Here is a 27,736-nt window from a genome sequence, read left to right as displayed (position 1 = left end):
TGTACTCTGCATATAAGTTAAATAAGCAGGGTGACAATATACAGCCTTGACTTACTTCTTTTCCTATTTGGAACCAGTCTGTTGTTCCATGTCCAGTTCTAACTGTAGCTTCCTGACCTGCATACAGATTTCTCAAGAGGCAGCTCAGGTGGTCTGATATTCCCATCTCTTTCAGAATTTTCCACAGTTTATTGTGATCCACACAGTCAAAGGCTTTGGCATCGTCAATAAAGCAGAAACGTTTTTCTGGAACTCTCTTGCTTTTTCGATGATTCAGCGGATGTTGGCAATTTGATCTCTGGTTCCTCTGCCTTTTCTAAAACCAGCTTGAACATTTGGAAGTTCACAGTTCATGTATTGTTGAAGCCTGGCTTGGAGAATTTTGAGCATGACTTTACTAGTGTGTGAGATGAGTGCAATTGCGCGGTAGTTTGAGCATTCTCTGGCATTGCCTTTCTTTGGGATTGGAATGATAACTGACCTTTTCCAGTCCTGTGGCCACTACTGAGTTTTCCAAATTTGCTGGCATATGAATGCAGCACTTTCACAGCATCCTCTTTCAGGATTTGAAATAGTTCAACTGGAATTCCATCTCCTCCACTAGCTTTGTTCATAGTGATGCTTCCTAAGGCCCACTTGACTTTACATTCCAGGATGTTGGCTCTAGGTAAGTGATCACACCATCGTGATTATCTGGGTCATGAAGATATTTTTTGTACAGTTCTTCTGTGTGTTCTTGCCTCCTCTTCTTAATATCGTCTGCTTCTTTTAGGTCTATACCATTCTGTCCTTTATTGTCCTGTGGAAATGGAGAGACATGGAGAGCTCTATCTGGGGAATCATATGCTCACCTCTGAGATTTAGAGAGATGACTAGGGCAGCACGTCATATAAAATGGATTGAAGATAACAAGTCTGGAGACAGACTTTTGGAGGGCTAGTTCTGCACCAGTGGTCAGCATCTTCCCAGTCCAAGACACTGGGTGCCAACACTGCTTCCCTAGTCCTTGATGGCATGGTTCTTGCCCATCTTTGCATCTGCCCAATAATCTCACCTACTCTATTGGGTACCTCTCTATGCTCCAAACAAATCACTCCATGTCCCCCACATCTGTATTCCTATGTTCTATTCTCATGATTCAAGAAATCCTTTACTCTCGCTCTCTACCTGACAGATTCAGTTCCAGTTCTAGAGGTTAGTATTTCTAAACAGATTGAGCTTCTCCCTGAAAAAGGTAATGAAGAAATTATATAATGCCTCTTTAGGAATGAATTTCTCAAACTTTTCCTTCATTAATAAGAGGAATGAGTGCTTGAATTTGTGAGTGAGTGAGGAAAGGTTGGAGAGAGAGAAAATGAATCCATTTTAATAGTCTATCTTCTGAATTTTCTATAAAAATATATTACTCTCATAATTTGAAAAAATAAATATATTAAACATTTTCACCCCAGTATTCTGATAATTATATTCATTTTTTTCAGGCAGCTCAAATATCCCAATATAGGTAGGCTTGCATACTCTTAGCCTACATGAGGCTTTTTATCTTAGTCTGGATTCCTTAAGTCTCAGATCCAGATAAAAGCTTTCTTAGAAAGGTTTATTAGAGAGTACTGTCTTGAGGAAGCAGAAGAGGGGAAAAGGGAAGTGGGGATGGGAAGAAAGAAAGTCAAGTGTGAGGAAGGCATTACTGTTCCCAACCCCGTCCCTGGTCTTTGGAGAGATCCTATGGAAGTATTTCCTCTCCATGCAAGCCAGATATGGAGGAAAAGAGAGAATGATCCCACTGGTGCAGTTCATCTCACAGGGGCAACTGTCTCAGAAGTACAACTTGCATTACCCAGCCCCTTGGCAACCTCAAGGAAGCCAGCTCCCAGCAGTAGCTGGGTTGTGAGTCACTGGACAGTGGAAGGAGCCCACTGGGGGAGCTGAGCCACAGCGAGCCAGCACATAAGCATCACTCAGAAGCTCAGAGCTCTGTGTTGTTCCCTATCTCCACAGCAACAAGGAAGCCACAAAACAGGAGCTGTCACGTTAACATGAGAGGCTGGAAACAGGTGGAGTACCATTACAACCTAGCCCTGCCACCAAGGTGGCCACAGAACTGGAAATCAATGCTTCCTTCTTCAGCTTTTAAGAATACAGTTGTGGCAGGTGATTCTCCTAGAGGGCCATCAGTAGAATCAAGCAGAAAACCATATGGAGTGATTACAAACTGGGTTCAGTAGAACACTGATGAAAATAGAAAAGATTAAATAGCAGCTTTACAAATTGTTGGTTTTGTGAACTAGGCAAGTTTTGAAAATTGACTGATTAGTGCAGGCCAGGCTGTTACTGTAGGAGAAAAGCCCCCAAATCTCAGGTATTTCCTGCCCTCTGTGGACCCCACCAACCTCCACATGCAGCTTCCCAAGTCACTTCCCTTGTTTCCCATAAGCCAGTGGTCAGAGGAAAAAGCATGGACGGTCTCACACAGGGGTCTTAAAAGGCAAGCCTAGGAAGGGGTACATACTTCTCTCATTCCATTGGCCGGAACTCCATCAGATTGCCATTCTTATCAGCAAGTGAGATGAGGAAGTGTTGGCTGGCTCATGCCCATGAATAAGAGGAAACAAGTTCAGTGAAAGCTACTTTGTTTCTGCCAGAAGTGCCTACTTGGTCCCAGGCTTTGGGTAATGCACTGAAAAGAAAGCAGTTACAACACAGATGTGGCCTCCCTTGGGAAGCCAAAAGTATGAAGAAAAATCAAGAGCTTCAACAACTAATCATGAACACATGTATTTAAACAATACCATTGCAAATGTGATGAGAGCAGAGGGTGCAAGGGGTAAATTTAACAATTTATTATGACATAGGTAACAAGGAACTAGGCGCGTAAAAATCAACCAAGTTAAGCTAGAAAGATGTGTATGTATGTCTATGTGTGTGTGTGTCCCTGACAGAGATATTCACAGGAGGCATTCCAGGGTGCAGCAATAACCTATGTCAGGGTTATTCTTTGGTGGAATAACCCCATTTGCTGCATTACTGAGTTAGCAAATAAGAGTGCCCAGTATGTGCCAGAAAGTGTTAGTTGCTCACGAATGTCCAACTCTTTGCGACCCCATGGACTGTAGCCCACCAGGCTCCTCTGTCCATGAAATTCTCCGGGCAAGAATACTGGAGTGGCTTGCCATTTCCTTCTCCATGGGATGTATTCTGCAAGTCTCTGTAGAGATAAGGCAAAACCCCACAGTCTACTGCCATTGCCTCGGATAACTTATTTTGATCCATCAAGAACAAGACCTCACAAATAATCTCATAAATAATCTATGTTTGGCATGATTTCAAATGTGAAATAGGCCTTTTTAGACACTAAGTAATGCTCCTCCTTCCATTTCTTAAACCAACGATTAAGCCCACAGCCAGGATGTCAGTCCACCACTTCACTCAAAGGCCCAGGTTTACCCTACTGAGAACAGGCTGAAGATTTAAATATCTGCCATCCTCAGGGCCCCTTTTAAGGAAATCACTCCAAGCACATCGTGCATGACATTTCAATGATAGCCACAGTGCTACCCTGCTACCCTCCTCAGACTGCTTGGATCAGGGCTCAGAGCATGAGCTCAGAGCCTCAAAGCTAAAGTGGCAAAAAACTTCTCAATTTTTTCCATTTACAGTCATGGTAGTTTTAATAGTAAGAGTAGTATCAATATTTTATAGTAAGAATTGATATCAAACTTAACCAATTAGACTTTCTCTCTTAGTATGATAAAAGCTAGATTCCTATTTCTTGGGGTTTCCCCAGTGGCTCAGTGGTATAGAATCCACTTGTCAAGGCAGCAGACATGGGTTCGATCCCTGGATTGGGAAGATCCCCTGGAAAAGGAAATGGCAACCTTGTCCAGTACTCCTGCCTGGAAAATTCCAGGACAGAGAAGCCTGGCAGATTATTGTCCATGGGGTCACAAAAGAGTCAGACACAACTTAGTGACTAAACAACAATCATTTATTTGAGAATAAAATTTAGAGACTGTGCACTGTTTAAAAAAAAAAAAACAAAAAACAAAAACAAGCCTTGTACACAACGAGGCCTCTTATATTGTTCTGGGTGGGTAATAATTTACAAAAATAAAAAAGGATATGATTAGGAATAGAAATTTTGTAGCTGTGGTCTAATGAGACAAGTCTACAAGCAGGACCTGAACATAAACAGAGCAAGTGAGGCTTTCCCTGCAGGAAGGAGGGCTGGCAGTTTCCAAGATGTCTAGTAATCTAGTTTTGCATTTTGGGTTGGTTCCTGCTCTGTGCTCTAATCCCTGGAGCCATCCTTAAATTTTTAGTAAAAGTCTGTTGCATATAACTTCCTTGTGTCAGTGATGCTTTCGAGAATGAAGGAGAAAACTCCCATCAATGAATGAGACAGATGGGAGAGAGGCAGCAGGACAGCCACAAGAGACAAAAATGTGAGCTGGTCGATCAAGAAGCCGAAATTCACAGCAAGAGGCTCCAAGAGATCATTGGGTGAGTGTCATGAATCCTCTTCAATCTTCTTGAGGGCACTGGATTGCCCATTACAGAGGGAAGTGCTGCTCCAGGTCACTGTATCTGGTCATAAAAGTAAAAAGTAGCCTGCAGAAGGCCAATACACAGGGTCTATCAAGGTCAACATCACAGGCTTCTATTCAGGTCCAGCTGATATCAAACCTGCATGTTTTCATACAGCTGTGAAGAAGGATACTGATTACTCGGCTTCATAATAACACTTAAGTTCTTTGAGCAACCAAATAAGCAGACAGAAATATGTTGCCTCTGTTCTCCTCATCTTCTTATTTCCAAATGTATATGCTGTTGGTTGCTTATAGGTTGTCGTTTCTTTTTTCTGTAAAGAAATGAAAAAAATGCATCTTAAAAGCAGCCATGAAGCTTTTCTGTAATAACCTAGAAATCTATCAGTTTTATAGACAACCTGACTGATAACATATTGTCCAACATTGTTGTTTCCTATTCTTTTCTTCCTTTTTTTTTTCTGTCTTTTGTGTTTTTTTTTTCTTTTTGCTCCCTGAAAATAGCACAATATGGAGTGATGTTTTAATTTATTATTATGAGAGGGACAGCAACTGGTTTTTAATGGTTACAGAATGGTGACTCGCAGCCCTGGCCCAGCTGCTGTCACCAGCGTGCCGCAGCAGACTCACAGCATCTTGTCTCCAGCACACATCAGTGCTCCCGCCGGCTGCCTCCCTCCCTCCCAGTGGACGGGCCACCACCTGCTGCTGGCACAGTGCCGGCCCTTTGGGGAACAAATGTTCTCTGGCTGCTGGGTGACAGGACAGGGCAGACGCCGGATTTCAAGGAAACCAGGGAAATGCGCCCTGGGGCTCGTTGCCCCTACTCGTCCACCCATCTGCCTTCCCTGGCTGGCACAGATCTCCCTAATCAGGGCCATAGGAGAACGGGCTTTTTCAGACCGTGATCTAGATGGCTCTGTCTCCTTTTCCCTACCAGTCTCCCTTTGGGCTATAATGGCCATTTATTTATTCAGGCCACAAGCATTTTCCGAGCCTCTGTTCCATGCCAGGCAATTTGCTAAGTGCTAAGAATATAGACCTGAACAACTCAATCTCTCACCTTGAGAAGGTCATAGTTTAGTGGGGTAGACAAGACATACAAACCAATAAATTACAATACAGCACTGAGAGCGTAGGAGCAGAGTTAAAAATCAAGTGCACAAAAGAAGCAGCATTAAAGTATCACACAGGCATGAAGCTTGTGGACTTGGGAGACTTAGCCTCGGGGAAATCCAGCTGCCTGTTTGTTTTTGGACAGTTCATTTAAGGTCTTTAAGGCCCAGTGATTCATTGGTATAAGGTTATGTGAAATAATGCAGTGAAGCACTGTAACAGGGCGTGTGATAAACACTCAATAAATCTGGACCACTGTTACCCAGCACACTTTGTATTCAAATACCTCTCCCAGAGCTGTAGGGTCCCAGCCACTGCATCCAGGCAGGAGTTTTGGAAGCAGAGAAGGGATGAGGGGACAGGAGGGCAGCTAGTGGACTTCAAAGCTTAGAGCTGAAGAAGATTCCCAATGAGCCATGTCCAGGGACTGAAGCTGGAGTACAAAGCCAAGTGACAGATCAGATCTGCCTGGACTATCAGGCAGGAGGGGCTATAGTGAAAGAAACTAAATCCAGGGCAACAGGACAGAAATTGGAGGTATCAGGCAAAACCCAATCAGAAGAGAGAACACAATGCAGAGTGACAGTCTGGAGTACCGGAGTCTGGAAAAGGCTGGAAAACTCTACTCAGCTGAGATGGTGTTTGATCTTGGTCTTAAAAGATGAGGAGGAAATTGCAAGGAAGAGAGGCAAGGGAAGGGATGTCCTGAGAGGCATGTCTTGAAAGGGGAAAGAGCGTGGGCAAATGCACATTGATGTCCGAAGTGAAGAGTGAGAAAATCAAGTAGCTGGGACCTTGAGTGCCTAGAACACAGTGAGAGGAGGTGAGGCTGGAGACTGTCAGGCGCTGAGGCACGAAAGGCCTGGAGTGCCAGGCCAGGGAAACTAGTCTCATCCTGGAGGCCCACACGGGTGCCTGTCAGAGTCACCAGTCCAGCTCTGACAAGCTGCCAATGCACGGGACAATTCTCAGTTAATTGGTCTTGAGTAAGACATGGTCATGAGTGTTTTTAACATCTCCCCAGGTGATTCCTGGAGAAGGCAATGGCACCCCACTCCAGTGCTCTTGCCTGGAAAATCCCATGGATGGAGGAGCCTGGTAGGCTGCAGTCCATGGGGTCGCAAAGAGTTGGACACGACTGAGCGATTTCACTTTCACTTTTCACTTTCATGCATGGGAGAAGGAAATAGCAACCTACTCCAGTGTTCTGGCCTGGAGAATCCCAGGGATGGCAGAGCCTGGTGGGCTGCTGTCTATCAGGTCGCACAGAGTCGGACACGACTGAAGTGACTTAGCAGCTTAGCAGGTGATTCCAGTGTGCCTCCAGGGCTGCAAATCACTGCTGCAGGCAATCAGAAGTCAATGGAGAGACTCTTTTCACTTTTGAATGCTATGAAGCTAAAAGATTCATTTAATTTCAACCAACATTATCAACAGCGACTGGGTGCCAGTCCCTTGCTAACCTTGCAAATATGGAGATGCAGAGGTCAGGATCCACTGCTCTGTTTGGCTCTTTGGAGTTTATGAATCACATTCACCTTCACTGTCTTATCTGGCCTGGGCATGGAGAGGGAATGTGGTTGCTGCCCTTCAGGGGAAGCAGTGTGTATAATCCACTCGGTCATTGTGGGCCCTACCCTGAGGTCTGGCACTGGGCCGCAGTGGGGAAAATGAATTGAGCAATCTTTTCTAGAGCAAAATCAATAGCTTCAGAACAGCCAGCCACACCAGCAGCTGGGGTGGGTGGGTGGGAGGAGGGGGTCGCGGGGGAGTGAGGGAAGGAGCTCCAGGGAGAAAACAAGGACACTGCAAGGAGAGGACAGGAGAAAAAGAGGCGTTGTGGAGGGAGGAAGGAAAGGAGGGCCAAGGGGAGTGGGTTAGGGGGAATAAGAGGTGGTTCACGAGAGAATTTAGGCAAAACCACTGTAACCCTCTTGTCTTACACTCTCTCCACTGCTCAGAACCCTGAGTGTAGAGATAGGTATGTGCAATGAGAGGGAGAAACTGGCACATTGCAAGTTCCTGTCCCTATGCTGAGTATTTTGAATATATTCATACAAGGTAATACTTGCTAATCACTAATTCCACAAATGAGAAGACAGAAATCCTAAAGGTCACTACACTACCAAGCTCATATGTGATGGAGTCATTTATCCCCTTAGAGGCATAAAAGAGAAAAGGATGGGGGAGCTGCTCTGTAAGAACAGACACTTCAGAAATCACTCTTTTTTTCCGCCCTCAGCCCACCTAGCTTCCACAGATCTTCAGTCTACTTGGAAACTTGTCCATTACAGTTGTACAAAGCAGATGAAAGAGAAAAGGAAACCTCCCAGGCAATTGCACAGAACACTTTCTTAGGATTGTCAGGCACGCATCATCCTGAGAGGCCGTGGGAGGGACAATGGCTTTCCCTGCTGAGGCTGAAAGGCCTGCAGGAAGGGGAATGAGCTCACTGCTGCCCACTAGAGTGAAAAAGCCGCTCTGGAAAATAGCCGTGCTGGAAAATCACCTGTCTGGTGATCAGGCCTCTAGGGACTGCTTAGATATATGCCCAACTCATACTAGGTCAGCAAAGGGAGAATTTATTGGAAGGATAATGGGGTTATTTCACATGGATGGAAGTGTTGGACCAAATGGCAGGAACGTGTGCTTGTAGCTGGGCCGTGGGGCAGCTGGACTCAGGGATACGAACCAGAAGGAAGTGTCTCCTCTCTTTTCTGCACCTCCCTGGTTTTGCACTGTTAGTTTCCTTGTAAATCACTGCAGACTGCCTTCTGCTGCAAGGTGAAAAACACAGCCACCAACAGGTCCTACCTCCAGAGAAGTAAGTTTATAACTTGAAAAAAGTTCCAGGGGAAGGCGTATATGGAGAATTCTGCTTGGTTGAGAGTGGGGTGGTGCCTACCCCTTTACCAAACAACTGTGTCTACAGGAAAAGCGTTATGTTCAATGGTATGGCAACCCCAACTAGATCCCTGTGAAAAGAGGGGAGTACCACCAGAAGAAGGGAGAGGACTTAGGATTTTACACTCTATCTCACCAACAGAAATAAGACCCCTCAACAAAGGCAGAGAGAGATTTTGACAATGGGAAGATTTGCAACACATAGGGTGCCTGTGTGATCAGCTGTTTCAGTCACGTCCAACTGAGACCCTATGGACCATAGCCCACCAGGCTCCTCTGTCCGTGGGACTTTTTCTGGCAAGAATACTGGAGTGGGTTGCTGTCTCTTCCTCCAGGGGATCTCTCCCTGACCTAGGGATCAATCCCTCATCTCCTGTACTTCCGGCAGATCCTTTACTGCTGAGCCACCAGGGAAGCCCTTTCGACACATTATTTACATGCAAGAACAATTTATATGCAAGCCTGAGAGGTGGATAAGATCCCCCACCACTAGTCCTTAAAGTTCTCACAGTAACAGTGTGGCAGATCATCATGCTCCTTTCCTTACTAGACACACAGTCAGGGTGTATTTCCCACATTACTTGTGGTTAGCAATGGTCATGTGATTGACTTATAACTACTGGAAAATGGTGTGTCATTTCCAGACCTGCTCCATTAAAATGTTCTCATGCAATCCTCTGTGTGCTTCTCCCCTTTCAGCTGAATGGAACTGAGATGGCCCCCCAGGTAACTGGGAGGCCATGTGTTTAAAATTGTAGAACCACAGATGGAAGGAGCCTGGCTCCCTGAATCACGGCTTAAAGAGACCCACTAACCGCAAGCACACATGATGGGCTCTCAGATTAGGGGGAAAAAACACTTATATAGTGTTAAGCATTAAATTTTGGAGGTTTACTTATTACACATGTTATATCTGCCTTCATTAATAAAGTTAGTAAGCATTGCATTAACTGGAATTAACTACTCTGAGTCCTGGCTCTGTGGTAAACTTGCTAGATGACTTAGAGAAAATCACTTTATCTCTCCAAGTCTTCCTATCCATTATACCACCATTGCAGGATTTTTCGTTAATGAATAGAGATAATGCATATGAACAAATGTGAATGCTAAATTACAACTTCAGGATGGAATATTACAAACTTGTCTCTATATTGCCATTTCTCAAGTATGCTAAGATTTAATTTTAGTGGTTTAAAGAGCTTTCAAGTTTCTCATTGAAAGTCTCCTATTTAATAAAGGAGGCAATATAGGCTATAAGAATATAATTTTTCTGTAGAACTCAATAAAGTTATTTTCACTTTGGATTTTTTAAAATAAGTGGCACTTAAACATTTTTTATTTCCTGAATTAATCAGCATTAGAAGATGAATAGCTTTTCACCACTGATATTACGAAGTTTCACTTATATCTTCTTGAAGAAATCAAGAATGAATTGGAGGAAAAAAAGAGAACTTTTGCCCTTAGTAACTCATAGTTCTGAGCCTTGAACCTGGAACCTCTGTTCCAAGTTGTCCTGCCTCCCCATCACCTTTGGAGGGGGGTTTAATTACTTAAATAATCTTTTATTTTATTTATTTTTAAAGAACTTTTTTTTTTTTGGTTTTGTTTGTTTGTTTTGTTTTGTTTTTTAATTAATTTTATTTTATTTTTAAACTTTACATAATTGTATTAGTTTTGCCAAATATCAAAATGAATCCGCCACAGGTATACATGTGTTCCCCATCCTGAATTTTCTATTGCAGTATAAGCAGTTAGCAAAGGGCTTCTCAATGGCTCAGACAGTATAGAATCCACCTGCAACACAGGAGACCTGGCTTCAATCCTTGGGTCAGGGAGATCCCCTGGAGAAAGGAAAGGCTATCCACTCCAGTATTCTTGCCTGGAGAACTCCATGGACAGAGGAGCCTGGTAGTCTACAATCCATGAGGTTGAAAAGAATCGGACATAACTGAGCAATTAACACTTTCACTTTTCACTTTCATAAGCCGTGACAAATGTGATAGTTTCAGGTGGACAGCAAAGGGACTCAGCCACACATATACATGTATCTGTTCTCCCCCAGACTCCTCTCCCATCCAGACTGCAAATAACATTGAGCAGAGTTCCCTGTGCAACACAACAGGTCCTTGTTGGCTTGATTCCCCTCTATTGGGCATAGCTATTTCATATCTGCCACTGTGATTACATAGGCTCCCAAGAAACTATGCAGAATAACCCAGTCTCAATCGACCTTTCCTTTTGCCCACACCAGAATGCTCTGAATAAAGATTCATGCATCCTGTTACATCAGTGGTTTTCCAACTGTGCTCTTGCAAGCTCCCTAGGAGCCATTTGTGTTTGAGTTTTGGAGGAGTCTCTGTTGCTCCTCTAACCAAAGCAGCACTGATCTTACCTGTTTAACATACTGAGCTTTAGATAAGATTTTCTTTGAAAAAAGAGCTCCCTCATTTAATAAAAAAACAAGGTTGAAAGCCACTAAATCAAAACTGAACTTGGGTGTTATAACATATGATGGCAAACAAAGCAGATTTATTTTCTAATGCTGTCTGCTACTTATGACTTGGGGTGAGTATTTTTCGCTTTTAGGCCTCATTTTCTTTGTCTGTAAAATGGAAAGTGTAATGCCATCAGAGCTTAGTTTTCTTCCTATTTTGCATTAGAAGATCCACTGGTCAAGGTCATTCGGGGTGTTCACTCAGTATTGCAGATGGAGACAGGGAAGGTAGGATGGACTCCTCTCACAGAAAGGAGGAATGAAGGCCCCAAGAGGGAGGTTTTAACTTTATTTTTAAAAAATATTTGTTGAGCTACAACTGTGTCAGTTCAGTTCAGTTCAGTCGCTCAGTCGTGTCCAACTCTTTGCGACCCCATGAATCGCAGCACACCAGGCCTCCCTGTCCATCACCAACTCCCGGAGTTCACCCAGACTCACATCCATTGAGTCCGTGATGCCATCCAGCCATCTCATCCTCTGTTGTCCCCTTCTCCTCCTGCCCCCAATCCCTCCCAGCATCAGAGTCTTTTCCAAGGAGTCAACCCTTCACATGAGGTGGCCAAAGTACTGGAGTTTCAGCTTTAGCATCAGTCCTTCCAAAGAAATCCCAGGGCTGATCTCCTTCAGAATGGACTGGTTGGATCTCCTTGCAGTCCAAGGGACTCTCAAGAATCTTCTCCAACACCACAGTTCAAAAGCATCAATTCTTCGGCCCTCAGCCTTCTTCACAGTCCAACTCTCACATCCATACACGACCACAGGAAAAACCATAGCCTTGACTAGATGGACCTTTGTTGGCAAAGTAATGTCTCTGCTTTTGAATATGCTATCTAGGTTGGTCATAACTTTCCTTCCAAGGAGTAAGCGTCTTTTAATTTCATGACTGCAGTCACCATCTGCAGTGATTTTGGAGCCCAAAAAAATAAAGTCTGACACTGTTTCCACTGTTTCCCCATCTATTTGCCATGAAGTGATGGGACCAGAAGACATGATCTTCGTTTTCTGAATGTTGAGTTTTAAGCCAACTTTTTCACTGTCCTCTTTCACTTTCATCAAGAGGCTTTTGAGATCCTCTTCACTTTCTGCCATAAGGGTGGTGTCATCTGCATATCTGAGGTTATTGATATTTCTCCCGGAAATCTTGATTCCAGCTTGTGCTTCTTCCAGCCCAGCGTTTCTCATGATGTACTCTGCATATAAGTTAAATAAGCAGGGTGACAATATACAGCGTTGACATACTCCTTTTCCTATTTGGAACCAGTCTGTTGTTCCATGTCCAGTTCTAACTGTTGCTTCCTTACCTGCATACAGATTTCTCAAGAGGCAGGTCAGGTGGTCTGGTATTCCCATCTCTTTCAGAATTTTCCACAGTTTCTTGTGATCCACACAGTCAAAGGCTTTGGCATAGTCAATAAAGCAGAAATAGATATTTTTCTGGAACTCTCTTGCTTTTTCGATGATCCAGCGGATGCTGGCAATTTGATCTCTGGTTCCTCTGCCTTTTCTAAAACCAGCTTGAACATTAGGAAGTTCACAGTTCATGTATTGCTGAAGCCTGGCTTGGAGAATTTTGAGCATTACTTTACTCGCGTGTGAGATGAGTGCAATTGTGCGGTAGTTTGAGCATTCTCTGGCATTGCCTTTCTTTGGGATTGGAATGAAATGTACAATTGGAATGTACAACTGTGTACAGCTGTGCAAAGCAGTGAGAGTCCAATGAACCAAGTAGTTGCGGTGCTTACGGTGCCAAATCTGACACTGGTAGACATCAGCACCAAGGAGTAAGGGGGCTGTCAGAGAGAAAGAGAAGGGTGCCAGGAGAAGAGCAAATGGCTCCCTGTTAGGGGGGCCTCCCCCCAAATTCAATAGTTATCTTCTTCACAGAGTCTTAACTCCCTCTCACACTTTCAGCCATTCTTCTGAACCTTTAGTAAAGGCTAGAAAGAACCTAGTCCTTCCTCTAACCATTGATCTTCTCACTCATTTGTCATTTACACAGCATACACACCGAACATCTCCTTTCCCCAACACACAATGCAGAGCCTGAGGACCCAGAGATGAGTTCAATGTGATACCAGCCATCAGGATGCTCACAATCCAGTGGGGACGCATGAAAAACCCTGCAATGAATGTGCTGAGAGCTGGGATGGATGCATGCGCGTGAGGATGGAGGGAGCATGGGTGGTCCTTCATGGCTCCTCAAAGGACTCTGCATCCCTCCTTCCTCCGCTCTCCCACCTCCCTGAAGCTCACCTTATGCTGAATCACCTTATGATGCACCCCCTTGTGCTGAATCAACAAGATCAGGTACAGGCATCCCCAGTGAGGAAACAATGAGGGCACCAGAAGGTCACCACAAATAGGAAGCAGCTATGCTGCTTTGTGATTTAAAGTACTAAATGGTACACTTATTTCCATTAACTGCAATAGAGTGGTGTTCTCATGGGTGAAAATAGTGGGATTTTCATAACATCACTTTGGTCTATCTGGTTACAGAACCTGCTAGGTTTCCTGAGTTTTGAATGTTCTTGTAACATTGAGGAATTCAGAATATTCTGTACTTTATCTTCCTAGCTCCCCTGCACCTGATCTTTTTTAGTTAGAGACAAAGTCCTTATTTTTTAGTCACTTAGTTAAGAAATATTTACTGAGCCCTAGTGCACGGCTGACACTGTGCTTTGTACAGACATGTAAATGAAAAGAAATGAGCCCTGATGCCAGAGACCTAACAGTCTCACAAGAAAACCAGAGTGATTAAATTCAATACGATCAGTGTCACCTGGGAAGTGAGGTCAGTGGACACAGGGAGCACGAAAGAGGGACGCGCCGCCAGCGATGAACTTCTAGAAAAGCTTCCTAGAAGACAAAACCAACCTAGGTCGAGTGAAGAATCATGGCTGATCAAGGAGAGTGGGGTTGGAAGGGTATCCAGACAGAAGGGACTTTGTCTCCCAAAGACGCTGTCCAAAACCAACGTGCTCATACTACTTAGAAACTCAGCATGCAGCATGTATTTTGGAGTCAGACAACTTTTCTCCCAATTTTTTCCTGTCTCTTCATCTACTTTGAGGCATGATTAAGAAGGTGAAATGAGAAAATGGATGATGCGTTTCAAATGGTATCTGACACCAACAAGTTTTCATCAACTTAGAGACATTGGAGAATATGTCTGGGTATGATCAGAGAAGAGCCCCTGAGTGTGTGTCTTTGTAAGACTGAAGACTTGCCTTATCTAATATAATGAACTATCCATCTCCAATTTGTTCCCCCAGAACCACTCATGACCCCTTGTCACCAGCTTCGTGTCCTGGGAGACTGGCCTGTTTGGACTCTAACAGAGAGCTCCCTTGCTGAGTTCTAGCTAGGGCCCACAACAAAGAACATCATAGATCAGACACAAGAGTCAGTTTATGCTCCCTCCTCTGCAGTCATCTTGGGCTGCCACACCCTTGGCAGAAGGGCACAACTCCTGCCAAGTGGCCCTCTCTCTCCATTTTCCATATCTCTAGATCCTGGTAGCAGCCCCCTCCTTTTATCCCTCACATACCAGGATAAAAACAGGCAGTTGCTACGAGCCCCAGGACCTATACTATCTTGTGGTTTCCATACAACAGACCCCCCTCACCTTTGTAAATGAATCTTTGATTCAATTCTTCTATAATCACTTGGTTTGAGTACACTATCTATTCTTTCTGGAACTCTGAACTTGTCGGTCCTACAAGTTCAGTTCAGTTCAGTCGCTCAGTCGTGTCCGACTCTTTGCGACCCCATGAATCGCAGCACGCCAGGCCTCCCTGTCCATCACCAACTCCCGGAGTTCACTCAGACTCACGTCCATTGAGTCAGTGATGCCATCCAGCTATCTCATCCTCTGTCGTCCCCTTCTCTTCCTGCCCCCAATCCCTCCCAGCATCAGAGTCTTTTCCAATGAGTCAAGGAACTCTAAATAAGTGTGTTGACATGGGAATTCATTTTTAGATGCAGAAATAATGAATATATTTTGTTAGGGCTATTTTGACAAGGACATATTGAGGCGTTAAACCAGCTCAGAGCTGCCTGAGAGAGGTGAGGAGGCTCTCTTTCCCCACTAAGCTGAGAAAATTGAGAACAATGTCCAAATTTTATTCATCTTTTAATCCGTAGCCCCAGTATCTAGCTTAGAGACTGAGATACAGAAGGTATGCTCAATATATGTGTGTTGAGTTGGTTTTCACAGAATTGTCAATGGTTGGAAAAGAGGAGGGAGATAAAAGTTATATAACCATACTCAGATGCATATATAAACCACACTTATGACTTTTCACATTTCAAAGGACCTTCACTTTGTCATTCCAATCTTGATTAAAACAGCATTCTTCTGGAGGTCCACAGGAAAAACCCTTCTTCACTGTGTGGGATCAGGACCCAGAACTGGAGATGGGATGGGCGCTCTGCCATTGAATCAAGAACCTCAGAGCCAGATAGAAGCTTAAAGGTCATATGACCCCAAGGTAACTGCTTTTTTTTAAACTCCCCTGACTTGGATGATTATATTGTGACCAGGCTTTCGGAGTACAGAACTGGGAGACTAGATGGGTATCTGATGAGGCAAAATCTCAGTGGATGAGGAGGTATCCCAAGCAGCTATGAAAGAAATAATATCGCAGCATTGGGAAATGCAAAAGCACAGAAAATTTGAGTGACCCACCAAAGTGTTAGTTGGTGAAAGAAGAGAGTGCCTGGGGAGAGGGGTGAGCTATGGGCCAAAAAGGAAGCAATGCCCAGCTCTTCTACCTTCTTAGCAATGACCTTGGGAGAGTCACTTCCCCTCTCTGTGAAGTAAGGAAGTGGGAGGGCTACCTCATTTCTAAATGCCTTTCTCTTCCATAAATCAACACTTCTAAAAATGCCTCACATTTCTGCAGCTCTTCACAGCTCATAAAGTACATTACCTCATTTCATTCTGTAGAACTAAAGGCAAAACTTGGCAGAATGCAGAGTTGACCTTACACTTTTCTGATGACTTTTCAACTGGAAGGCAAAATTCAAGCAGCCCCATGTTCTCATCTCTGAACCAGTCTTTCCAGTAACCTGTCACCCCTTGCTCACCACACCACACACACACACATACACACACACACACACATTTTGTCAAAGACAAAATAATTCTTCCTATGAGAGTTCCCACATTTAAATTTCAAAAGGAGTCAGCTACACAACTCCAACCCAAACTAAAATGGTGAAGAGTAAAGGTCACTTGTGGTGCCTGGAGAGTAGGCAAATCTTACTCCTACCCTAAAAGTCCTGAGAGATTTGGGAATTCACCTAACATTCTGGTCCACAGAGGTATCTCTAACTGGGGATATGTGAGTAGAACGGGCTTAGAGAGAACTTGGCTTCCTCAGTTTAGAATTCTAAATGGTGTAATTGATCCAAAAGGGCCTTAATCACCGAGGCTATGTGGCAATGGTAAAAACTGAAAAGTTTATTTTAGTCTAGATCCTAACACTGCCCAGATTGGTAACCTAGAACAAGGTGACTAACTTCTTTGAGATCTATTCTGGCATTAGAAAATTAAGATTTTGGTTAGATGGTCAATAAGATGCCATTCCATTTATTGGTTATTCAACCATTGCATGTTGGTTGAACATTTACCCTATGGCAGATATGGTGAAAGACACTGGAATAAAATTGTGTTTATGTTAACTAAAATTAAATGTGAGAAAGACAGAGAGGAGTTCACATTATGGTTGGGAAGATAGATGTGCAAACAAATAAATGCACTATGCAATAATCATCATCTATAGAGGGGAAATGCAAGAGGAGGAATTCTTTCTGGTGGAAGGTCAGAGAGTCTTCAGAGAAAAATAAATGCTTAAGTTGGATCTAAAGATGACTAAAGCTGAGGGGCTCTTCCCCCCAACAGGGAGCAGAACGAATGAAGACAGGCTTCAGGAAACAGACTTAGTTGCTAATGTTTAGAAACCTGGATGATGAGAAAGGGCAATGGCTCCTGGAGATGCAGGCAGGAGCCAGGCTATGCAGAGCCAAGTCAGCCTGGGTGAGATGACCAAAAGTCACTCAGAGCTGTAGACAGGGGAGAAAAATGATTAGCTCTGCATTCAGTAAATGTCACTCTGGTTACCCTAGGGACTATAGCCAGGAGGAGCCCAGGCCTGTGGGCAGGAGCTCAAGGATCACTATATGATGCCAGAGGAGTTAGAGTCAATGAAGGCAGCCTCCATGGAGATGAAGAGGAATGTGTGAAGTTAACAGCCTTTCAGGGAATGTGATGTGTGATTTATTTACTTAACAAACATTTACATAGCATTTACTATGTGCCAAGCCCTATTCTAAGCCTTCAAAAATATTATCTTGTTTAATCATCACATCAAAACTACAGTGTTAGAATTATTATCTTATTCTATGCAATGGATGAGATGAATATGACACAGACAGGATAAGTCTTTTACCCAAGGCCCACATCCCATGAATGAATAGTTTTCCCCTTGAGTCTAGATTTTAAACCACTAACTAATACCAGTAATAGAGCTTAGCTGCATAGTGGATGGATGGTCATGCCATTTACATCCTAAAAGAAGAAAGAACAGATATTGGGAGAAAGACCGTGTTTGTTTCGGAGCATGTTATCAAGGCACCTGTGACATCATGGTGGAAAAGCCAATCAACGAGATGGGCAGGTGGGTGTGGGAAGAAAGAAGAGAGTTCTAGGCTGGAGATCTAGTTTTGGAAGTCGTTTGTTGGCAGTGGTGGCAATGGTCGCCAATGGGCGACAGGGACTGTCCACCGCTATCACTAGTGTGGCCCATGTGACGTGGAAGGTGGCCTCCTCAAGTGCACAGCTGGTTCTGGTTGCATGTCAAGAACTAGTCTCCATTTCCTATGGAATGTTTCTTATTCTGCTAGTTGTGAACTAACTATTGTCTAAGGATATGGTTATTTTCACCCAAGAGTCATATTTGAAAGTATTCCAAAACACACAAAAGTATGAGCTGCTAAGAGAAAACAGGACTTTGATCTAGAATCTATACTAAGAACTCAAGGCAGATGAAACCTCTAGTAAGATCTGATTTCATAAAGTCCTTCTCTGTAATCCTGTTGTTTAATATTTAAAACCTACACGTAATAATTGGTACAAAACATAAGCACTATAATTCGGTCAAGCCAGTTCTGTATTTACATTTCTTTTATTAAAAATTTAGTGAAAATGAATAATTGAAGAAACACCAGAGCTTAAAGACTTTTGCAGTGACAAGTTAAAGGTTGAACTCTGGCCTACTGAATAATGACTATATCCATTTAAAAACTAGGGTATATTGCTTTCAGAGTTCAAAGAATTCTAATATAATTTAATGAAAAGCAAAGACAACACTCACTGACTGCAGGCAAATCACTTCATTCACATGCTACTCAGTTTACTCTTCAGTCATCAGAAAGAAATATATTAAGCTTTTTAATATGTGTCAGGCACTGGACTATATGCTTTCTTTCCAGTCTCATTAACATAGCAGAAAGTGAAGAGGAACTAAAGAGCCTCTTGATGAGCCTGAACGAGGAGAGTGAAAAAGCTGGTTTGAAACTCAACATTCAAAAAACTAAGATCATGGTATCTGGTGCCATCACTTCATGGCAAATAGAAGGGGAAGAAGTGGAAACAGTGGCAGATTTTATTTTCTTGGGCTTCAAAATCACTGTGGACAGTGACTGCAGCCGTAAAATAAAAAGATGCTTGCTTCTTGGAAGGAATGCTATGACAAACCTAGACAGCATATTAAAGAGCATAGATATCACCTTGCTATAAAAGGTCTGTCTAGTCAAAGCTATGGTTTTTCCAATAGTCATATACAAATATGAGAGTTGAACCATAAAGAAGGCAGAGCGCTGAAGAATTGATGCTCTCGAATTGTGGTGCTGGAGAAGACTCTTGAGAGTCCCTTGGACTGCAAGAAGATCAAACCAGTCAAACCTAAAGGAAATCAACCCTGAATACTCACTGGAAGGACTGATGTTGAAGCTAAAGCTCCAATACTTTGGCCACCTGATGTGAAGAGCCAATTCATTGGAAAAAATCCTGATGCTGGGAAAGATTGAAGGCAAAAGGAGAAGGGGGTGACAGAAAATGAGATGGCTGGATGGCATCACTGACTCTATGGACATGAGTTTCAGCAAACTCCAGCAGATAGTGAAGGACAGGGAGGCCTGGTGTGCTGCAGTTCATGGGGTCGCCGAGAGTTGGACACAGCTTAGTGGCTGAAAAACAAGATCTCACAACTGCCAGGCAAAGGCAAAATGATTGTCCTCATTTTTTGGATGATGAAACCATAGTTCAGAGAGGGAAATTTACTTCCTCAAGCTCACTCAGTGAATAAATGACAAAAGTTAGGGCCCCGTGAACCAAGTCCACATTCACTTTGGGCAGTAATCAAAGTCTCAAACTCTATGGCCAGGTTATTTTCTTGATATTAACACTATCTCCTGCTCTCTGGAAGGCCTGCCAACTATTCTTCAACTACCCAATCTTTTCCATCCTTCTAGACATCTGGACATCTCAGGACCCACCTCCCCACCAACTCCAGCCCATAGAGTTCCTGGTTTTGTTCCTTCCTGGTTTGACTGGCTCATTTACATCATTCCCATTGTCATCTGGGACCCTGGGCTTCCCATGGGTAAGTCCTGCCTTTCCCACATCACTGTAATCCCTTTCAGCCTGAACTTACCAGTCCCTTGCATTGTGGGTCTCATGACTTGTTTAATAAATTATCCCAAATTAACTAAAAAGTGGTTGTTGGGGGGTCTCTGGGGGAGACCACCGTGTGTAGCACCTTCTTCTCTTCCTGAGTCTTGAACACATTGAGAAATAAGCAAAATAGTGGCATTGTGAAAGTAGCTCAGTCATATCTGACTCTTTGCAACCCCGTGGACTGTATAGTTCATGGAATTCTCCATGCCATAATACTGGAGCCGGTAGCCTTTCCCTTCTCCAGGGGATCTTGCCAACCCAGGGATCGAACCCAGGTCTGCCCCATTGCAGGCAGATTCTTTACCAGCTGAGCCACAAGGGAAGCCCAAAATAGTGGCAGATGACAGTCAAAAGTTCAAGTTCAGTGCCTGAACTGATAGATAGGAGGATCAAACTGGCTTTCCTAGCACTGAAAACAAAAACCCTGGCAGCATAGCTTCAGTTATAACTCATTAACTGTGGGAGGCAGGCTTAGGTGACACTCATAGTGTGGTTAAGCAGAAGAGAAATTAACTGGGAAAAAAGGGGAGAACTCCCAGCTATTCTTACATAGTTTTTTCATAACATCTTGACATCTCTCCCAGGATATCGCAATTCCATAAGAAAAGGGACTAAGAATATAAATAGGTCAAAGTGTAAGGAAAAGATGTTCCCTTCTAACAGTGTTTAATAACTCACCAACTTTCCATGCAGTCTACATTTATTGAGTTGAAAAGAATGAAGAGTGACAGCATTGTTTATAAGACCTCTGTGAGTATCTGAAAAACATAAAAGACTCAGTCATGGTCATAATAATAACAATAGTAATTATTTTTATTATATTGATCACTTACTATTTTTAGAAATTATGCTATACTTCAAATTGCTGCAATTACTGTATGTTCAATCCCCATTGTACAGATGAGGCTTACCAAAATTAAATTTCCAAGGTCACAGATCAACTAAATGGTACAGTCAAGACTTAAATCCAATTTTTCTAACTCTACAGGTTCTTAATGAAGATAGCCTATAAGTAGCCATTACTACTGCTGCATACAAAATAAATAATTCTAAGACATCTGACCTTTGTGTATAATTCTCACATGCATAGCACATCAACTCTCTTCAAATATGGTTTACAGAGGTTATGTTTTTCTTCTTAATGTCTGACGAAGTGATTATCAACATCAATGACAAATATATACACAGGCTGAATAAAGGCAGTTATTGTATCATTTAAATGTGATATCCTTGAAGTCCAAAGACCCAGTCTTAAAAGCCAGCTTAGAAACTTAGCAGCCACAGAGGGCTATTTTGAATAAATTACTTAACATACTAAATCTATTTTAAAAACAGATTAAACCTACCATAATGTTGTTATGAAGACTAAAATAGATGGTCTACATAAAATGCGCAGCACAAAGTCTGACATACAGTAAATACACAAGAAATTACTACTAAGAGGAAGGCAAACTGTGAGGTGACAGAGAATGAGGCAGAGAAGGAACAATAGCCAAACTCTGTCTCTGTGGTCTGTTTACAGGATGAGAATTGAGGGAGGAAAAGGAGGGAGGTGGAAGGAAGCAGAAGCTAAAGCAAGAACGTGTCAGTGTAAACTGTTTACACAGTACTTAGGGCATTGTAATTGCAGGAACCATGTGTTATTGGCTGTCTCACCAGTAACTAGCAGACTGTATAACTCAGAGCAGGAACCCCATTAAACATATGAGAGGCAAGACCAGCCAGTCTCAAGATCATCCCAGACCCACTGTATTTATCAACTTCTCTGCTCCTGAGACCCTCCCTGACTCTCCATCTGACCTAAATTATGGGACCTTTTTTTTCACCAACGACATCAGAGAAGAAGAATACAGTCCTCTCCCCTGTCATCACTGCCTAAGGTCATTTGGAGCGACCAGTGATCACTACATGCAGGATGCTTACAATTTCTGGACCTCAGCTTCCTCAACTGTAAAACAAAGGGTGGCCAATAGGGGTTCCTCAAGGATTTTGGTAGGAATATAATAATCAAAGCATTTAAACTGTTTGGCAAATTCATGGTCCTTCCTTACACACTCGTGCATCCTTCACAATAATCCTGTAAGGTGGAAAGTAGGGCTTGTGTAGAGGGGCAAGCACTTATTGTTTAGTTAATGTGTCCCAACCCTTCCTACTGTGTTGTTGCTGTTCAAGGATTCAGTCATGTCTGACTCTTTGTAACCTCATGGACTGTAGCACACCAGGCTTCGGTGTCCTTCACTATCTCCTGGAGTATGCTCAGACTTATGCCCATTGAGTCAATGATGCCATCCAACCTTCTCACCCTCTATCATCCCCTGCTTCTCCTGCCCTCAATCTTTCCCAGCATCAGAATCTTTGCCAGTGAGTCACTATGCATCAGGTGGCCAAAGTATTGGAGCTTCAGCTTCAGTATCAGTACTTAGCATAATCTGTTTTGTGACTGTTGAGTTTAAGTTAATCCACAGTACTTTTTCTGTTTGCAAACAATATAGATGCTTAAGCATATGTATTTTAAAATCTCTTGAAGGAATGATGTTAATTCCTGACTTGATATTGTATTTCATGGTTATACCATTTTCAATGTCTTTTTTGAATTTGGCCCTCAGCCCTGTCAGTCATGACTTAGTAACTGAACAACAACAGCTTATCACAATGAAGCAGAGCAGGCACAACGGTCACCACTTTGCAGATGAAGAAACACTCCAGAGTGATTGCAGGTCCTGCCTTCACCACTTGCTTAACTGCAAACCTGGGACCAAACCCAATTCCCTTGATACAGAATCCCAGATTCTGTCCAATCTCTCACACTAGGGGGAAAGAAGTGATGAACACGGCAGTACCTCCAGAAGGGGACCATAGTGAGGGCACCTCTCTGGCACCACAAAATTACTCAACAGTGAGGACAACCTAACAGATGAAATCTTCAGCTTCCTGTAATAGTGAAGGGGAGATGCCATTAGTCCCATCTTAGAGTGACAGCCCTCCCTTCCCACTCCTGTGGAAGTGGGGAGACTTCCACAGACTCAGAGATCTCAGAGATGAAGATCTCGGTTACGCTGGTGAACAGAACATGAGCTCCCCAGTCCTGGGGTCTCCAGCTGCACTGCTAGGGTCTGCTGGGGAGGAGGAGAAGTCTCAGCCTGACTCACCATCTCAGTGTCTTTTACCTCTCTGTGGACTGAGCTTCTGCCTCAGATTTCCATTCAGAAAGTTTTTGCCATGAATAATAAACAAATAGTTTGAAAATCACAAATCTTGTCCATGCTCTCAATTGATATTCTAATCTTTACAGCATCTGCAAGAATGTGTCCGAAGAATCTGACATTCCCCACTGATGGGAACATGGCAACTTCGGGAAGCAGTTCATGTCATCTTCAGCTGTTCGTTATTTCTTCTCTGTGTTAAGCAGTGATCAGTCCTGCCATGAAGCTTATTGCCCTTTGGTCTCAAGTTAGGGTGATATTCAAAATATTAACAACCTGCCGGGCTGACACAGTGCCTGCCATCTGTGTATCAGCCCTGGTCCAAGTCAAGCCCTAAGGCCATACAGAACAGGTGTAATTGCTTATCTGCAGGAGGCCCTTTTAGTAAGGTGAGTGGGGCTGGAGGGAGGTGGGGCACCTCAGTTCAAGGCACCTCATGATTGGCTGGGATTCCCATGACATTCCCTTTCCATGAGCATTCCTTGCTCTGAGCTGCTTTTTAGACTCCAGGAAAATCTGAAGAAATATATTTTGATCTTCACTAACGCTGATGTCACCAGCAGAGAGAGATCTAGTGTGATAAGGGGGAAGAACATGATGGTTTACTCATTCATTCAACCATTATCTACCCTATCTATTTATTGTACTTAATGTTATGCAAGACCCTTTGCCAGGCGCTGGAGATACACATGTATATTAAACAGATATGCCTTCATCCTCCAAGACACTTAAAGTTTACAGGCAAATATTTAGAGTATAATAAAATTGCTTTTGAACTCTAGCTTCACAAACTACAGGAAAGTGACTTAACCTCCCTCCGTTTGTTTATTCATTTGTAAAATAGTAATGCCTATCTCATAGGATCATTGTGGTTTTAAGATGAGGTAACAAACTTAAAGACTCTAGCACTTTATAAACGGTGGTAGTTTTTCCTTTTATTTTTATCGATGTCACTTAAAAGCCTCTATTACAGTGGATAGCTTATGTTATGTTTTCAGAAGTGCTGGTTTCCTTCTTTTATATTTAATTCTTATTATTACTAAAATTTTATAGTAAATCTTAGGTTACATCTATATAAAGTATATATGCGTATGTGCACATCCTTGTAACCACAATACAGTTCAATACAAAGAATACTTCCAAGACTGAAAATTTCCCTCACAACCCTTCCCAATCAATATCCACTACCCCTCTCCAAAGATAAACACTTTCAGACTGCTATCACCGCCCATTAGTTTTGTTTATTCTTGACCTTTACTAAATGGAACTATGAAATAGTGTACAGTCTTCTAAACCAACCTTCTTCCATTCATTATCATGTCTAGAGATTTGTCCATATTATTATGTACAGCAATATGTCACTTTTTTTATTACTGTGTACTTTTCCATCACATAAATTCACTCATCTTTTCCACTGCTATTAGACATTTGAGTTATTTGATTTGGCTATAATGAATAAAACTGCTATAAAAACATTCTTGTACCTGTCTTTTGGTGCACATGTGCATTCACTTTTTTGGAATATCTATCTAGGGAGTCTTAAAGGAAACATATGTTTATCCTTAGTATATTCTGCCAGTCATTTTTCCAACTTATCTATACCAATTCTCATTTTTAGCAGCAATGTGTAAGAGGTTGACATTGTCACCAACATTTTTTATTACTCACTTTAGCCAATTAGATGGATGTGTGCTGAAATACTATTGTGATTTTCATTTGCATTTTGCTGGTAAGTAATGATGTTGAATAACTTTGCAAATGGTTATTGACCATTTGTCTGTCCTTCTTATGAAATAACTGTTCAAGTCTCTAGCTCACTTTGAAATTGTGATATTTTTCTTTTGTTGTTTGGTTGACCTGTAAGAACTGGTTGTGTCTTCTGGATATAAATCATTTCTATAGAATTCTATCCAAGTGTGTGACTTGAATATTCTCTGTCTTAATGGGCTTTTAATATACATAAATTCTTAATTTTAATAAATTTCAACTTATTAATCTTTTCTATTATGATATATACCTTTTATCTTAAATATTTTACTGATCTTCCTTAGAGTTTTAAGTGAAGAGCTTATACACAATTTTTAAACTCTTGGTCCTAGAATAAGTGTCCAACCCTCATTCTAGACTTTTAAAAGAAACTATCAATAAACTTTATAGATAGCATGATGGAAGCAGAACTTCACTAGACTCAAGAAAAAGTAGTTATTTCCATAAGCCCTTTGACTACTTCATTCAGTCAAAATACTAAAGAGTAGTTTAGCATAATAATTCAAAGCAGGAATCTATGATTTGTTATGTGAGTTTAATGTCTAATTTTTATTTTCCTAGAACTTGAGTTTTGGTTTACATTAAATTGCAAAGAGCACTATTTAACTAGAACTGGATGATAGCAATGCTATTTGCTCATCAAGTTTTCTCTCCTCCAGACTGAGCAATCATCAATCCTTCAACTGCATTAAGGGCACCCACCAAGCTGACTGCTCTTCTCTAGGGTGGTTTAGTCGCTCAGTCATGTCCAACTCCTGCGACCCTATGGACTGTCACCTGCCAGGCCTCTCCGTCCATGGGATTCTCCAGGCAAGAACACTGGTTTGCCATTTCCTTCTCCAACTCTTCAGTGGGTACCTTGCAAATTTTAATGTCCTTAAAATGAGTTGCTCAAAAGTGACTTCAACAATGCAGGTAGGTTTGCTCCTTGATTGATGTAAATTTGGCTCACTTCAGGATGTATTTGTCTTTTCAGAAATATTATATTAAATGTTTCAGAAATATATATAAATATTTTGGTTTATATTAAACCCAAGTTTAGTTAAACTCTTAGCCCGTTGTTCTCTGACTTTAGTGTACATGTACATGTAAAAATCACCTGGATGCTTGTTAGATTTCTGGATCTCAACTTAAAGATCCAAATTCTATCATGTGGCTCCAAAAATCTGCATTTTCTAACAATCTTCCCCACCACCAATAATTCTAGTTTGGGTGATTTGAGGGCTGTAACTTTGAGAAATGCTGCTTTAAATCTTTCTCACAGATTTTTAGTTAAGTCTTATCTCCTAATGGTGTTTTTTGTGCATTTGGATTTGAGGGTTCAAGTTCATAACTTTGCATCGATTCCTCTTAAATTCACCAGTGAGAAACTGTGGTGAAGAAAACACAAAGCATGGGCTTTGGAGATAAGAAGACTTGTATTCAAAACCTCCTCTGCAAATGCTGGCCTGAGTTTCAATTCCCTCAACTGTAGAATAAAAGAACACATTCTACCTGTGTTGTTGCAACCATCAGATAATCTACTTGCTGTAGCTACATGGTGTGGGGCTTACCAAAGGTGTTCCATTTATATTGTCTCTTAAGCACATTCCCTTACTAGTCCAGCATATGGACACCTTGGGGAAAACATATTACTACCCAATTAATTAATTCTTCTTTCCGGCCTCCTGTCATTGAAAATTTTGTTGACATTTTACCTCTATCTTCCTCTCAGTCAGCGATACCCAACCAGATGTGCATATGAAATTCCTCTGGGAGCATTTAAAAGTGCCAGATCCCTGGAATAAAAACCTCCAGAGGTCAAGCCTGGGAAAGAATTGGCTTCAAAAGCTCCCCAGATTATTTTTTATATACACCCTGATTAAAGAATCACTAATCTAAATAACTGATCATACTGTGGTTTACTATATGTCAAAGCCATAAAATGTGCTGACCTTTTGAGCCATCAAGACTCACTCCTAGAAATGGATGCTGAGGAAATAATCATAGATGAGGAAAAAGACTGGATTACAAGGATGCTTAATACAGATCTCTTTGTAAGTAGAATAAGAAGGAGGAACAGGAAAAAGAGATGGCAGAGGATTGAAGAAGTTGAAGGAGAAGGAGCAGTGAAAGGAAAGAAATTTATTGCCCAAAAGCGGGCCACCAGACACCCCCAAAAAGTGAATAAAATGTGGCACTCCTTCCTGCTCAGTATCACACAGCCCAAAAACAGACTGCTGCATTTTTTAATAGTGATTTTTCTGGGCTTCCCAGGTGGCTCAATAGTAAAGAATCCACCTGCCAATACAAGAGACACAAGAGACATGGGTTCAGAAAAGGCAATACTTTCTAGTATTCTTGCCTGGAAAATTCCAAGGACAGAGGGGCCTGGTTGGCTACAGTCCATTGGGTCGCTAAGAATCAGACATGACTGAGCACTGAGTGCATTAGACACAGAATCTAATGTGCTACATATGAGAGATATAATCATATTTTTTCTTATTTAAAGCATAACTATGGGGGAAACACAATAAAACATTGGTAATAATTTTAACAGTAAGATGATAGTTTATTTTATGTTAAAATATTTTCTAATTTTTTCTATAAAAACATTCTTCTTAAATAAAACTTTAAAAATAAATATTATTTTTCCTGATAGGCTTTACATTAAAACAGTGAATACATACTGCCATAGACTCTCCAAGTCAATGTTGTTGTTGTTTAGTGGCTAAGTCCTGTCTGACTCTTTGCAACCCCATGGACCATAGCCCACCAGGCTTCTCTGTCCATGAGATTTCCCAGTCAAGAATACTGGAGTGGGTTTCCATTTCCTACTCCAGGGGATCTTCCCAGACCAGGGACCAAATCTGCATCTCCTGCATTGGTAGTCAGATTTTTTACTGCTGACCCACTAGGAAAGCCCCTCAAGGTCAATATTCCTCCATTAATCAGAATTATTTGGCTACCCTCATTTCATCTAAGGAGA

General features: G+C 42.1%; 1 long non-coding RNA gene across 1 annotated transcript in view; it reads right to left on the bottom strand.

Annotated features, from left to right (window-relative positions):
- Positions 1-3,967: 3,967 nt before the first annotated feature.
- The window catches only part of LOC104971724 (uncharacterized), a 164,377-nt gene continuing 140,608 nt past the window's right edge, over positions 3,968-27,736 (bottom strand). The window contains exons 2-3 of the long non-coding RNA XR_805663.4: positions 20,477-20,556; positions 3,968-4,858 (exon numbers count right to left, since the gene is read on the bottom strand). This is a non-coding gene — a long non-coding RNA (uncharacterized lncRNA). The remainder of the gene's footprint in view (positions 4,859-20,476; positions 20,557-27,736) is intronic.

Source organism: Bos taurus, chromosome 3 (genome assembly GCF_002263795.3).
Source record: "Bos taurus isolate L1 Dominette 01449 registration number 42190680 breed Hereford chromosome 3, ARS-UCD2.0, whole genome shotgun sequence".
NCBI classification, from domain to species: domain Eukaryota; kingdom Metazoa; phylum Chordata; class Mammalia; order Artiodactyla; family Bovidae; genus Bos; species Bos taurus.
Note: the sequence above shows the minus strand (reverse complement) of the source record. Positions and strands in the feature narration are given on the sequence as shown.